This window comes from Perognathus longimembris, chromosome 1, assembly GCF_023159225.1.
Source record: "Perognathus longimembris pacificus isolate PPM17 chromosome 1, ASM2315922v1, whole genome shotgun sequence".
NCBI lineage: Eukaryota > Metazoa > Chordata > Mammalia > Rodentia > Heteromyidae > Perognathus > Perognathus longimembris.
The window spans coordinates 131,551,079-131,564,282 of record NC_063161.1 but is presented as its reverse complement, the minus strand read 5'-3'; the positions used below and the strand labels follow the sequence as shown (position 1 = coordinate 131,564,282).

The 13,204-nt window shown below is 48.2% G+C and overlaps 1 protein-coding gene across 3 annotated transcripts in view; it reads left to right on the top strand.

Moving 5' to 3' along the window:
- The window catches only part of Pax5 (paired box 5), a 179,405-nt gene that overhangs the window by 146,066 nt on the left and 20,135 nt on the right, over window positions 1–13,204 (top strand). The window lies entirely within an intron of this gene.

The following is a 13,204-nucleotide window of genomic DNA, read 5'->3' as shown; positions in this document are numbered from 1 at the left end:
AAAATTAAAAAGGAAACTAGGAAACTGCCATTAATAAATGTTACATGAAATGCCTACACATTGTAACACTGACTTCATTAACTATTAAATTGAGAGCTCATAAAAATTTCATTACATTTGAAAACAATTTTTAGGTGAGATTTTCTCACTTTGCAGGGGTTTCTTCATCTGTGCCTTAATTGCTGAGAAATCATAGTTAATCATCAATTAAATTGCGATAGCCAAAATTTTCAAAAGCAAAATTATAAAAATAATCTTTATGGTGATGATGATGGCAATGAACATATTGTGCATTTAATGTACTGTGAGGTGGGATAAAGAGGGTTTTTTGCGAATGGTATCTGGGTGGCTGGAGAGGCAGGGCTTAGGAGAGATTTCTGATTTCCTGTTAAGCCCTATCAACTATAGTGAATAATGGTAAGACCTTGAGCTCATCCAGATGTTAGTAGCCATCTTTTCTTCCTGTTCTCCCTTCTTCTCTCCTTCCTACCTTCTTTTCAACATTTATTGAGCATCTACATGGGCCATGCATAAACCTAAAGATACATTGTCAGGCAAGTCAGTAGGGGCCTAAGGAGCGACAGGTAAGCCCAGGGACTCTGGGACACACAAAGGCATAGATGAGTTCAGCCTCCATGTGGGTTTTAGACATGGAGGGCACCAGGATTCTGTAGAGAGGTGAGAGGAGGCATATCTGAAAGTACTTCTACAGAGAGTTGTGCCAAGATTGAGAGAGTGCCACTGTTCACCTCCAAGAATAGGGAAGTAAAGGGCACAGCAGTGTTTGCTACGTCATCCATGCTGCTAGACCTAGAGGTGGGGAGGATCTGGGAAAGCACAGTTCTCAGGACTTCTCTGGGAGAAACGGCTGGCAGTGGGCCATGATGAGGGAGGATGTGGAATGAGCCCTTTGGTGGGTGTGGGCTGACACATAGGAAAGTTCTGGGCCCTGTCTTGCTTCAATATGCACTGGAGTCCTTCTAAATCCCGCTTTGTCTACTGGGGCCTCTGTGTTTTATTCCCTTTGATTTGCAGGAATCTATAGCCCCATGCTTCCTAAGTCCTCGTCAACTGCCAGTCCACAGCTGGACAAGCTCTGCCTCCAACCTCAAAGGTCACTGTATCTGAGCTATTTCTATATAGAGCACCAAGTCCTCGGGGATAGTGAGAGTCAGTGGGGGTTCCAGCCATTCAAAAGGAAAGTGTTTTCATATGAGGCCAGATTGCCCATACTCATAAATTAACTCTACCAGGAAGCCCCTTCCTCCCTCCCCTAGCAACTTTCATAGTGCTCTACAGTCTGTAGAGGCGCACACACTTGTTTCCTCCAGCTGCATTCAAAGCACCTGGAGGTCGGGATGTTTCTCCCCATTTCAGAGACAAGCTGACTGATCTTCAAATGCCGGTCCTTTGCTGGGGTCACTTAGCCCATCCAGAAACAGCTGGCACATGCGCTAGCATGACACTTATATCACAAGTTCACCCAGCCCATGCATGAAGACTAAGTGGGGAATGGAGTCTGTTTGATGGACTTTTGGCAAGGGGATGGGCTTGAATTTCCGGACGCTCTCTTTGGGCTACAGATGGTTTTCTTGACCCATTCCCTTCATAGCTCAGGAAAGACTCTTTCTATCAGGACCCTAGGGAACACACCCTTCCATTCTGATGTATTCCTTCCCCCGCACCCAGCTGTAATCTAGCCACATCAGACCTGTCCTTCTTAGCCTCTTCCCCCCACAGGGGTCTTGCCTCCCCCTGGGATGCATCCCCAGGGCATTGTGCAGGGTCTGTTTGGTCATGGTTGTAGTAAACTAAGTACTTCCCTCTCCGGGTTGCTTCTAAGCACCCAGACCTTGCGTGCAACTCCACTCAGAATCCATCTACTCAGTCCCTGCACTCCATTGGTGCTCAGTGGAGACTGGTGGAATTTCTTGGAATGTAACTCTCCTGCCTCTGCCTTTTGGCTGGTCTGAAGTCAAGGGCTTAGGGTGCAGCGTGAATTACACAGGGCTCAAGATCCTCTTAAATGCACCCATGCCTAGTCCCTGCAGTGTTTGCTCTGGCTTTGCTCTGGAAGAAGCGGAGACAATGGCCCTTGTTACCCTCTGTTTGAGCTATTTATTTTTTTCACTTTTCCCTCCTTCCCCTCTCAGGGGACTTGCCTCTCGCCCTCATCCCTCATGTTTTCCCTTTCACTTGACTGTCACTCTCATTGTCCTCCCGGGGGCCGGGGAACACAGGGTGACAGGCAAGGGGAGCCCAACCGGACCGAAAAGGCTGGAAATATAGTCATTAATGGGACCCGCGAAGCCCAGATGTCCTCCCTGAATGCGGGTAATTTGTTTTTAATGAAAAACCACGCGGTGACCCTGAACAAATGAATTTTCTTTATAAGGAGTCTATGTGCAGAGGCACAAATAAAGGACTTAAATCCAGGGTTGAAAGAAAGAGGAAGAAAGAGAGAAGGAGCAAGGAGCAGGGAAAGAGGAGAGATAAAAGAAAAAAAAGGAGGAAAATGTAAAAGGACAATAACATGATCAGATCCTTTTGTTTAAAGAGCTTCACAAGTCAGAAATGCCTTGGGCATTGTACTGCCGGAACGGGACGCAGGACAGCTATTGCCATTTTTCAGGTCTTCTCAACAATGCTGAGAAGATGAGCCCCCACCTGCACAGATCTTTGCAGTTTCCAAGCCTCTTCTCATCTCCGCAAACCCTCAGGGTAGCCAGACACTGGCATAGATGTTAGCCCCATTTTACAGAGGTATAGACTGAGGCTTAGGTCACATGGCTAGGGAGTAGTCAAGGCTGGATGACAAGAGAAGGACAGGCAATTTGACACTTAGCCACATGGAATTCTTGTCCAGAAATGGGCTCTCTTCATGTGGCACCGGAGCAGGGCATGGCCTGAACACATTTGAGAAAAGAGGAGTTATTGCGCCCATACCAAGGGGTCCTAAATTGAAGAAGATCCCCAGAGCCCATAGAATTTTGCATGGAGACTTGGAACTGTTCAGCCTTCCCAAAAGCACTTTGGGAGGAAGATTCTTTCAGCAAGAATGTTCAGGAATCAGTCAGCAGAAAAATGGATGCAGTCATTGGTATCTGTTTTTGTCTTGAGAAAGGAGACACAATACACACCACCCACCATTTCCCGGGACCTTTTGTGGGGATGTAGAGCAGGTGGGGGAGGGGCGCTCTACACCTGCCACAAAAGCATTTACTCAACAAAAACCTTCGATTAGGTTTCCCTTGTCTTTGAAAGCTTCTAAAACAAGTATGCTAGGTAGTGCCAGGTAGGCCTGGATTGGGGTGTCTGTGGGGCATGGGGGATCTGTTTTAACACATCCCTCCTAAGGGCCTAAGGAAGGCCTTTGTGCTTTTGCTGCACTTCCCTCCCAGAGTGGGTAGATAGATGGGGTGTTCAGCTGGGGATGAGGAGAGGACTTGCTCAGGCAGGATCACAGGGCAAGTCAAAGGAGGATCTAGGTTGACTTCTCTCCTGGGCAGCAGCTTGTCTTACTATCCCCAACCTGCACAGTTCTCCCTGAAGCCCAGAAAGATGCCATTTGTCTCCCCACCATTGTCTCATGCAGATGTGACATTAATGGGATAGGTCTAGACACACCCTAGCCCAGGGGGTCAATTCAGGACCCCATCCTTCTCTGTGCGCTTGAGTACTGACCTCTTCCCAGGCCCAGGCCCTGAGACTCTCCTCTGCATGGACTTCCCTGTCCCACCCAAGCTGGTGCACGCAGAGACCTCCCCAGGCCAGCTGAGGTGGGGCCTGGGACTGGAACTGGAACCCATGGAGCAGCTAGGTGCCAGCTTATCCTACTCTGCTTTTCACCAGAGTCAGGTAAAAAAGAAAGAAGTATTTTCTTTTCCAGGGTTCGGTTTCTTTCTGGAAGCTCTGACCCAATTAGAAAAGCAGACAAATAGAAAGCTCTGACCATCCCCTCATCCCTGTGGAGGTCACAAAATCTCGGTTTCTATTTTGGCCTTTGCTTCCCAGATGCCCACGAGTCCCAGCTTCCTCAACCACCAAAAGCCAACCTCCCTCACTGCTGGCTTCCTCCGTAATGCATGATTTACTCCCCACAGACTTCCAAAATGGGTTTGAGGCAGCTTCTTGACCTTTCAGTAACAGCTTCACCTGAAATGCCCACCATGAAATAGCAGGGCTGACAGTGTTCTATGTGGGACCCTGGGAGTGGACACAGGCCCACCCCAGCTCCTGCAAGCAGACTCACTGACTTCTGACATGTGGCAAGGTGTGGCACTACAGAGTCGTTTGGGCCTAGTTCTGGTCCTGGTTTGGCCCATACGTCCCTCTGGGGACTGAGCACATACTTGGAAATTGTTCGCTGGAGACATTCTAGAGCTAGAGCATGTCCCGTCCCCTTCTCCCTCCCCCTAAACTACAGTCTTTTTGTTTTTGTCAGGCACATGCCTTGAACTCAGAGCCTGAGCACTGTCCTTGAGTTCTTTAGCTCAAGGCTAACACTCTACCACTTTGAGCTACAGCGCCACTTGGGTGGTTAGTTGGAGATAAGAGTATCACAGCCTTTCCTGCCGGAGCTGGCTTTGAACCACAATCCTCAGATCTCAGCCTCTTGAGTAGCTCAGATTACAGGCATGAGCCACCAGTGCCAGGCAAAACCACACTTTTTGCCAAGAAGATCACAAGGAAAACTGGGACAAATTGTGATTTCTACTGTGGACAATTATATACATGAGGAGCAATTGCCAACTAGCATATAAACTCTGGTGACGTCTTGGATTAAGTCACTGCCAGTGAACGGACTAGGTGGGGGTCTTTCTTGGTTGTCTGCATTTGAGGGCTATGTTTTGCTTTGCTTTTATTTCTTTCTCCCTAATCTCCCTTCCTCTTTCCCTCCTTTTCTTCTCTTCCTCTCCCCTCTTCCCTATTCCTTCTAACTCTTCTTACCTCTCTTCCTCTTGTTCCTTCACTCACTCATTCTCTCATTCACTCACTGGACAATCTCTGAGCTCCTCGTTAATGCTGAGTCCAGTTCATAGTGTAGACACAAGGAATGTCTGAATGGGTTTCCCAGAATCTATCAGCATCTGTGAAATCAACCTATGTTACCTGTGAGCTCAGAATGGAGAGAAACCAGCTTGAATGTAGTGATCTTGCTGCAGTGTAGGTTCAGGGACCAGGCCAGGTGCTCCAGGACAAAACTAACGAACTAACTAAATAAATAAATAAGACGGGGGGGGGGGGGCACTTCAGCTGGGGGCTGCCTGCAGAGTTAGATGGTCTGGTCAGTGGCCTAGCTCACCCTGAGCCTCTGTGGGAGGATTCTGAAGGAAGCATGGCCCCTGGAAATGAGCCTGAAGTGGGTACCAGGCCCATGTGTACAAACAGGGGGCTCTGTGTTTAGGAGCAGGGAGGAGCAGGGAGCTACCGAATGGCTGCCTGCTTTGGAAATTTCTATGCATTTGTAATAACAAAATTACCATAATTTGCTCGTTAACGCAGCTAGATCAGTCAAGCATTGTTCCATCACGGGGCGGGCGGGAGGTGAGCCTCTCTCTGCACACTCCACACACCCCAGCCAGCCTGCCAGCCCGTTAGAGAGCTGGAAATTAGCATGCAAATGGTCCTAATTCGGTGGGCGAGCTGTCAGGCAGCGCCTCTCCGGCCTTGTCTCCGTGAAGGCCCTGACAGCCTGGCTCTGGAGCTGGCCCACCCTCCTCGCTCCAGCCAGGAGGGGCTCTGAGGGGCACCTCCAGACTGACAGCTTGGCGGCCTCCCTCCCTCCGTCAGCGCCATCAGGCCTGGCAGCGGGCTCCCCAGGGAGCAGGCAAGGCCTGCCACCATGCTGGCTGGCCAGAGGAGGCAGGCAGGCGGGTGGGCTGTTGGGGGAGGTTAGCTCACCAGCCTTGGCTGTCTGGGGCGATGGGAGCAAGTGAGGATGGAGTGGTAGGTGACACCTGACTCAGGGTCCAGCCAGGACACAGGGACCCTCTCAGCTGGTGAATTGTGAATGACCCCTTGAGATTCTGGGGCATCTTCTCCCACCTGCACATACATAAGGAACAAATTCAAGTCCTTCCTTGCTCCCTCCTCCATTGGACCATTGCTGTCTACACCTTGTGTGGATTTCCTCTGTGGCAAATAGAGGAGGCCGGGACACTTGGGGCCAGGACTTAATTTGCTCAGCTAGCCTCCTTCTTCCTGGTTTGTCAGCTTTGAGAGAGGTAAGCTTCTACCTCAGGCTTCATTCCTCACCTTTGTCCTGGTGCCACCTTTCTGGATGTTTTGTGTTGTTGTGTTTTTTTTTTTTTTGTACTGGGGTTGGTATTTAGGCTTCAAACTTGCTAGACAAGGACTCTACCATTTGAACCATACCCCAGGTATTATTTTTTGCTTCAGCCATATTTCATATAGGGTCTTTTGCTTTTTGTTCAGATTGGCCTGGTGGGACCTCAATCCTTCTACCTACACCTGCTACGTAACAGAGATGACAGGTGCACACTACCAGACATAGCTTCTTGGTTGAAATAGGACTATCAAACATTGAATCAGGGTCAAAAAAACTTGGTATCTTTGCTTCCTGTGTTGTCTGGTCTTCTTTATAGCAGTAGCAACATGAGAACTTCTGTGTGCCATCCCTGAGACAGTTCTTCCATTCCCCAGATCCATTGCTTTTCCTGATTACCCTGGTGATAAGGTGGGTGTGGTTCACAGAGAAGGTAGTTGAGGTATCTGTGTAACTTGCATCACCAAGACAGGGCCAAGTCCCCTTGCCTAGTCCCCTTCCCCTGCTTTTGGAGATAGGGTCTCACTATGTTGTCCAGGCTGACCTTGAACTACCGAAAGTTCTTCTGGCAAGCTCCAGCACATGCTAGGAGAGTACTCTACCACTGAGCTACACCTGTAGTCTCAGAGCGCTTCGAAAAAGAAAAGAGTGAGTGCAGTAGGACAAGAGCCAGACCATACTTTTGCCTAGTGATGTGAGCTATCCCACTTTCCAGAGCTTTATCTTCTGTGAGAGATGAGATGATTTCATCTGGCAGTGGTCTGTGCCCCTTGCAGTGCTTGGCATATTCTTGGTACCAAATAAATACAGATTGAAAGAAGGGAACCCAGGTGGGTGCAGGAGTTCCTGACTCTGGATCGACTATAATTGTCTTTCTATTCTCACCTATGACAACCAAATAAAGACGCTTCTGTGGGAGGGAGGGTTAATACTCAGAACTTCCTGTAGGCTGACCCAGATGGTCACTTCTCAGGATCTTATTCCTTCCTTCTCATGCAGCCTGGTGCCAGGATTCAGAGTGAGTGAAGAGTACAATGAATCCCAGTCCCCATTTGCCCAATCAGCTGGCTGCTCTTGTACAGTAAACAACCTAGTTATCCTCACATGCCTGTCCTCTCCCTTCTGTCTATATTAAGAACATTTTCTTGGGCCTTTTAAACTTGTAGGTAAATAGAGTAGTAAAAGAGACAATGAGAAATTCAAACCCCAGCTGCTCCTGGTGGGGGAAGGCCGAAGGGAGCTCATGAGCTTGAGTTCCTGCTGGCCACCCAGTACCAGACCTGACCCAGATCAGATGCTCAGGGACCTGTGGATCAAGGGAGGGTGATCTCTCTCTCTCTCTCTCTCTCTCTCTCTCTCTCTCTCTCTCTCTCTCTCTCTCACACACACACACACACACACACACACACACACATGCATGGACACACACATGAACACACACGCACACATACATAGAACTATGACCCAAGACCCACCAGACTGCACACTTTAAACGTGAAACCTTGAGCCATGAATGGCTTTTCCTTTCCCCATGGTCTTTTGCCTGCATCTACTCTTTGGCTTACTTATTTGGGTTGTAGAAAGAGAATGATCTAAGGCTGGGTGCATTAACTTCTTAGCCTCTGACAGGCTGTCCAGAATGCTCTTCAGAAAGAAACTACCTCCATAACCACAGGACCCCTGCCACAGAGCTTCAACTGTTCCCACTCTGAGGTCACACTGGGTGAAGTGAGGCCAAACCTTGCAAACTTCATTTCTGCTGAGGAAGAAACTGCTGGCTCCCCCTAGTGGAGAAGTGGGACATCTCGCCCCTTGCATTTCTGTGTGTCACCAATAGGCTACCTCACTTGCTCACACCTGCCTTGGTTTATCCAGCTTCCATAGCTATGCTTTCTGGAGTCCTCACTACAACCTCACTGGTACCTTTTGAACTGCTTCTGTGATAGGCTTACAGAGAGGGAAGGGCTGGGCCAATATCACACAGAGCCAGGACTAGAATCCAAGGTACTTTTCTTTCTGCCCTGTGAGTGCCCTTGGTTTTGGTTAGCTGACCGTCTCTTGTATGATCACATAGACTGGCACTTCCAAGCTTTGTGGCATCAGCTCCCAAGTAGTAAAATATTTCTACTCTGTAGCTGGGTCCATCCCTCAATAAATATTGACAGAGGGCTCCCCAGATCTCTTCCCTGTCAACCTTGTTCTATGCCATCCATTTTCAGCATAGCAGCCCGAGTAAACTTGATTCAATCATGCCCCTCCTGCTCAGAGTAGAGGCCCAAATACTTCTTTTGACTCTCCCTGATGACTTCCCTCTCTGACCTTATCTCCTTCTTCCCTTCTCTTCTTCCCTTTCTCTTTCTCTAGCTACACATGCCTCCTGGCTGGTCCACCAACACATCTCACTCATTCCTGCTTCAGGGGTTTTGTACTTGCTGTTCCCTACCTTGGAGTGTTCCTCCTACATATTCACATTACTCTCATCTATTTTTTATTCAAACTCACCTTCTTAGTAAAGCCATTTCGTCTAAAATTTTGCCTCCGTCTTAACATTTATTAATTCCATCATCTGCTGATTTCTCCTTAGCACCATGCGGCATATTGTATGCTTGGTTTTTACTCTGTGTATTTTATTGTCTGATTGTACCATGACAGCATAAGCTCTCAGAGGGCCAGGGACTGGAGTCGGATCTGCTCAGGGCTATGTCTGCAGGGTCTTGAAGCAGTATCAGGTGTATGAGTAGGAAACGATGAGATATTAAGCATCTAGCATCAAAGGAGCCTCCCAGACATGAAGACCCACACCAGGTCCACCCCAGCATGCCCAGAAAGCTTCTTCACTTTCCTCCTTTGCCCCTTAGCTCTCCCTTTCCTCTAACTTCTTCCCAGCAGAGCTGCCTCTCAGCTAGGTTACAGTGAGCACATGGAGAAGTGGCACTGAGTGAAGAATAGATGTTCATCAGCACAGCCAACTTCAGGGTTGGACCTGCTTCTTGCACTCCTGGGGAAACAGAGGCATGGACTTGGGAAGGATCTGACTACCATGAGCTCGTGGTAGAAATGGAACTGTACCTTGCTCCTGCATCTGGTCCCCTCTGGGAGTTGTAGAAACCATCCTGAAAGGTGATGAGGGTCTCCCTGCTGCCCACTCCCTTGTGACTTCTGACTGAGTGATTCCACACAAGCCAGCCTTTTGATGAGTTTAGCCTATGGGGCAGCCCTCCCAGAGCTTCAGAGAGCTCATTTCAGAGACCTAGACAGCAGACTTCCTTGGAGGACACCGGGAAACTTCAGTGTGGCTCAGCACTCCCCAACTTCACAGCAGTTATGGGGACCATCTCCCAAGTCTGGTTCAGCAAGGCTCCAATGGACTCATAATGTGTGCATTTAATAGCTCCTGGGCAAGGCAGGTGATGCTCACTGCACTCTAGTTCTCAGAATTGCTGTGCATTGGCATTTTCTGGACAAATAACCTGGCCCCACCCCCAAGATATCCAGGGGAACTAGCCTGGGGAATGGCCTGGGGTCTAGAGTTTTAAAGTTGTGCAGGTGGTTCACACACAGCAAAGATTGGGTCTCCCCTCCCTCATCCCCACTTGCCAACCCCGGCGTGGGAAGCATTGCTCCTGCTGGCCTCCCTCCAGCAGCAAGGCAGAAAGAGTGGTAAAACTGGAAGAGAAGGCAACTTGTGGACATGATGAGAAGGGGTGAGCTGAGTGGGTGGGGGTACATTCCACTTATAGCTTTGGGAGAGGGAACCCCAAGAGACCAAGGGAAGAGGGTACCTACTGAGTCTCTTGAAGCCAGCAGAGGGAGGCATAGAGAGCCCCCAGGGGAGCCCTTCCATGGTAGAAGATTGACCAGGAGATCCAAAGCAACTGGCTGTCTCCAAGAAGCTCTTGTCTTTGGCTTTCTTTTGGACCCTGACTCTGATGGGAAAAAAACATCCCCCATCCCTGCTTCAGTCCCAGCCTGCCTCTAGTATCTGTCTTAGCACACTAGCCCCTAGCCACTGGGGATGCAGGTAATTTATGTGTGTACAACACCCTCCTGCAGACTGTGGGCTCTCCGTGGGCAGGAACCGTGTCTGATTCATCTGTGCCTCCCAGCCCCGGGCCCTGCATGCTGCGGGGCAGGAAAGGTGTACAGAATTGAGTGCATTTCTCAGGGCACAGTGGGGCTGGGGGCTCCATGCACTGAGTTCCCAGCACACAGCAAAGCCACACATTGTGGTAGTAATTGTGGAGGTAAATCTTGTCTGGTCTCCTCGCAAACACTTGGTGAGACTTTCCATAAATATGTCAGCAGCAGCATTAAAATTTGATGGCAGGCGGTGCAGGTCGGGATGAGCACTGTGACTTCCCAGCAAGGTATGACACCTTCACCTCTGTCTCATTAGTCAGCAGCAGGATGCTCAGGCCTCAGAGCCAGCCCAGCCAGGCCAGGGCATTGGAGGGAACAGACCAATTCAAGGCCACAGGAAAGGAAGTCCGCCTTGGGTTGGCCCTGGCTAAGAGGAGTCCCTGCAGGTCCGGGGAATCTGAGCTGGAAAGCTATTTTTTTTTTCTGCAGCTGAGGCTGCTGACTTGTTTCAGTTTCGCAGTAAGTCCAGTAGAAATGGTCTATTTCCTCATTAAAAAAAAAAAGAAAGAAAGTTTTGAGGGGGGTGCTGATAGCTCATGCCTATAATTCTAGCTACTCAGGAGGCTAAGATCGAAGGATTGAGGTTCCAAGCCAGCCTGAGCAGGAAAGTTCAGGAAACGCTTACCTACAATTAATTAACTAGCAAAAAGCTGGCTGTGAATCTATGGCTCAAGTGGGAGAGCACCACCCTTGAGCAAAAGAGCTCAGAGATAGCACCCAGGCCCAAAGTTCAAGCCCCAGGACTACACACACACACACACACACACACACACACACACACAAACACACATTTTCATGGAAAAAGTTTAAAAGGTAGAGATTGGATACATTGTGTAATAAGCAAGCAAAGAGTCACTGTGCATTGAGAGGATGGGAAATATTCCTCAGCTACCGAAACACAGGTTACCACTCTTTTCTTCTTCCTACCTCAATGCTGTCCATTTGGGGAAATTAAAGCTAAGTGAACCTGGAAAGGATCCAGACTTTTAGTTTGAAGTTTCCCTTCTGCCTATGAATTTTAGACACTTGTTGAAATATGAGAAAAACACCTGGATGTATATATATATATATATATATGGACAAGTGGCAGTGCATCCATTTTTTCAACAGCCACACAAAGCACATTGTGTGCCACAGCCTAAGTTAAACATCAACTAGTCCCTTGCACTTATGTAATGCTTTTTATTTCACAAAGAACTTTCTTTGAATGGCACTGATTTTATTTAGCCCTGTGAGCACTGTAATAGCCATACTGCAGGTATGTGATTTTTCCAAGGCTGCTCAAATAGGTACCAATTGACTATAACCAAGACTAACTGGCTCTAAGCCCAGGAGCTGCCAATGGCTTCCCAGTTGTCAAAACAGCGAGGGATCCACTATGCTCTTGGGACCTGTGCAGAAGACCAAACTTGCCTTTTGATAATTAGCTAGAAAAACAATGACATGGTACCAGAACTGTGGAGTTCCTGGGTTTATCAGCAAGTGTCCTACATGAATTGGAGTCAAGCTGAAAAGTAAGTTGGGTCTTAGGCCCATTCCATGGCAGGTGTATAAATCAGCTTCAAGCTGCTACACAGAAATACCTGATACAGTATACTTATGGGAAAAAAAGAGGTTTATTTGAGTTCATAGTTTTGGAGGTTCAAATCCAGGATGGAACAGCCCTATTGGTTTGAGTCTTTGACATGGATAGCACATCAGGTGGGCATGTGTGCTGCAGTTTACATCATGAGCCAGAAAGCAGAGAGATAGAAGAGAGAGAGAGAAAGAGAGAGAGACAGAGAGAGAGAGAGAGGAGACAAAGACAGGGACAGAGACAGAGAGACAGACACAGAGACAGACACGGAGACACAGAGAGAGAACAATGAGACAAGGCCCTACAATTTCCTTTAGGGCCATTCATGAGGCACAATCTCTCAAAGTCCATATCACTTCCCAGTGATGCTACCCTGAACCCCAGGCCTTTAACACATCAACTTTGGAGAGGGCATTCAACATCTAAACTATAGCCCGGGACACCTTGTATCCTGCTGAACTAGCCTCTTAATTTAAAGGAACTGGGACTGTCCTCCACACACTTCAGTTCTTCAAGATGTAGCCTGGACTGGCAGATATACAGAGAAGGATTTTGGAATCCACAAAATGAGAACATTTGGATGTCCTTTGAGGCCCAGATTGTAGCCACTTCTTACAAGAAGCCATCTTGGCTCCTCATAACCAGACAAATTCAGCTCCAACAAATTCAACTCTACTTCTAGATCCACTTCATCCTTTGCTAGCATAATGTCTCATTATGGGTCCAAGAATCACTGTTGAAACAGAAAGGGTTTTTAAAGGATTGAGGACTGGGCTCATCTTACTGAGTGTGCCCTCCACAGGCCCAGCACAGATCTCTGAATGGAGATGGACCACTGTCAGTGATGTATAGAAGGGATTTACCAAAGCAAAGCCCATTACTACATGTGCAGCAAAGAGCAAAGGGTAGTCCCCAAATCAGAGATGTGATGTAAGTTTCCCCCAAGTTCAGTGTATGCAGTCCATCAAGAATCCTACAACCTTGGGGTGGGGGATCATTTTCTCTCATACACCACCATCTTAATCCTTCACTCCCACTTTAAAGTTGTTATGAGTAGAACAAAACAAGTGTGTTCACAGCTGGTGTGAATAAGGGGTTGGTCACAATAGAACTTGTGAGTTTATTAGACATGCATCATGGATGTGTAAATGAGATTTTTGTGTGTTTGTTTGGAGGAAATTGCTGTCGTGTGGATCTGG